Below are 2,651 nucleotides of genomic sequence, written 5' to 3' on the forward strand. Positions count from 1 at the left end.
AATAAACTTAGTGAAGTATGCATGTGTGCCTGTGCAACCCGGGCCTTTGTGACATGATCACATCATAGCCTAGGGTGGACTCCAGCCGGACTGTTTTTCGGCCGACAGTTGTTGAAAGTGCTCGGCAGTAGTATCACTAGTGTAGCACGCCAGCAAATACGGAATCGTTCTTGGGTACAGTGCTGTGGTGTGCTCGGGCAACTATGGCACATACACACAAAAACAAACACACACATGCACATGCACCCCCCCCCCCCCCCCCCCACACACACACCTCAGACCTCAGACCTGCCCATCGCGGAAGCGATGATAGCGAACAGCTATGTTAGACATAGCAACTTGTGCTGGGATTACACCATTCAACAGCTTGCAAGGCTGATGAATTGACCGCCACTATTTTTACACACACACGCATGTACACGCACACACACACACACACACACAAACACACGCGCGTGCACACACACACACAAACACACGCGCGTGCACACACACACACAAACAACTATGGCAGTTGCGCACTGGACGCAGGCCAAGGCGGATTTCTGAGACTTTCGTTGTTGTATTTTGTGCGTATACAATTATGTAGATGTGTTAGCTAGTTACATTATAGGGTGTGGACCTATCATTACGATATACTTAGCCAGGTCTTAGCTCGCCTGCACTAGTACTGCATAGGCCAACCCGCATCGGTTATTATTATTGGCCAGACTGACTAGCTGCTGGGTGGGTTAACAGTTTCTTACAAGCTTCTTTACACAGGACTCCCTTCGGGAACGGACACGATAATTTACTTACTCAGTTTTACAGGGCTTACCTGGTGATATTAAATTCTGTCACTCAGCACATACATGATGTACATTGTACATGACTGTAATACCAGGACTGGCAAGAGTACAAGATGATACTGGTACTTCGAAGTACATGTAGTTCCAATCCAGCTCATGACAGTCATACTGTACTGTAGTGATTTTGTTGACTTCTGCTTGAATTGTAGTTTTGTACCTTCTTTGGCCAAGCTAAATACCGGCATGATCAGCACACACTTTACGCACCGCAAGTCTATGATCAGCACACACTTTACGTACCGCAAGTCTAGTCGATCGTAGCCAGGGAGTCGTAAAAGGATGCTCAACTTCTCAAGACTCCTCCTATCCGCCGCAATCATTTTTATTTACCTCTACCGGTACAGTAGTATGTAGCTCGGCTGGGTCGGCTGTCTGGAAGTACCAAGACAGTGAAGTGGTTTCCTTCGCTAGTTCGGGGATAGGGAGTGGTGAAAAGGGTTTCCCTGCAAGTGCCGTCAGTCATTTTACTTACAAAACAGGTGTAGTAGTAGTAAATACTTCAGTTACAAGATCTACCAGGCCTGCAGGCAGGTAGACATGAATTAATTTTATGTGATAGACTAATAACAGTAGTACATGTATGACTGTAGAGGGGACGGTTTCAAATAGGACACCGGTTGCAAACCGGAACGGACTCAATATTCACTTTCTCTCTTGGTATTTTGATTAGAAAACATATGTCACAGTGAGACTACGATGTGTTATACTCCGAGCCAAAATTTCATGGCTCTGCGATGACCAGAAGCGCCATATCAAGCAGGTGAGTTTTTGACGTGTTGCTTCGCACTGCGACTTGAGTTTTACGACTTTCGAAGAATCAACTTCTTGTCGCAGGTAAACAGCGGCTCGCCTCTCGCCAATAAAGCACCGCATACCAATCAAAACTAATGGAAGCACACACAAGGCTTATTGTTACTCTGTACTGGCCGTCGTGGAGCGATAGCAATTACCTAATTTCAGACCCAGAGTGAATTTGACGTGCACTCTAAAACGTGTCCGGTTTGGAGCCACCTCTGATTTGAACTTTTTTGAAGCGAAAAATTGGGCAACTTGGAGGCAATGGGTCAACACGAAGGAGTGGCTCAGTTCGATTGACTCTGGCCCCAGAGCAAACTTCAACATGCCAGTTTCCTTCCACAAACATATTTCGAGTGAAAAATCCGCTGATGATCGGTTTGGGTCTATACAAATTTGGCTGTCAAAACGTCCCAGTATCGAGCCGTCCCCTCTACATGTAGTCCACCAATAATTACAAGGCAATATCTTTTACATGCACAATTTCGATCCGCTTGTATGACATTGTATAATGCATTGCATTGCAGCCCGGCCGGTTAGGCAATCATGAATAAAACCACCATGTGTTCATGTTCCCTAGAATTTAGAAATGAATGAATAGCAGTACTGTACGAGCGTACTAGTGTGTCGAGACGACAGAGAAACGGTAGATACGGGACAACAATAAAAGTTTACCAATACCATGAATCAAAATACCAGGACCAAAGACGACACTGTACAGTGAATCGTGGTTAGTTAGGGATGTAAATCTACATGAGTCTTTGTACATAAATCGTCTCGCTTGTACAGATATCTAGAATAATAGTTCTATTATCATAACCATAGCATAGCCTAGGGCGACCTCGAACATGACGATGGTGCATGCTTGTGACGTGCGTGAGCTAGCCCACATGCATTGTCATAATCATCATGGTGCATTGGTGCATCATAACGAAAATGAGTCCGACTCTGACTCTGAGCCTAGACTGAGGCCTTAGGCCAGTTAGGGAGGGCAGAAAGTACAAGCAC

The sequence above is a fragment of the Sycon ciliatum genome, chromosome 1 (genome assembly GCF_964019385.1).
Source record: "Sycon ciliatum chromosome 1, ocSycCili1.1, whole genome shotgun sequence".
NCBI lineage: Eukaryota > Metazoa > Porifera > Calcarea > Leucosolenida > Sycettidae > Sycon > Sycon ciliatum.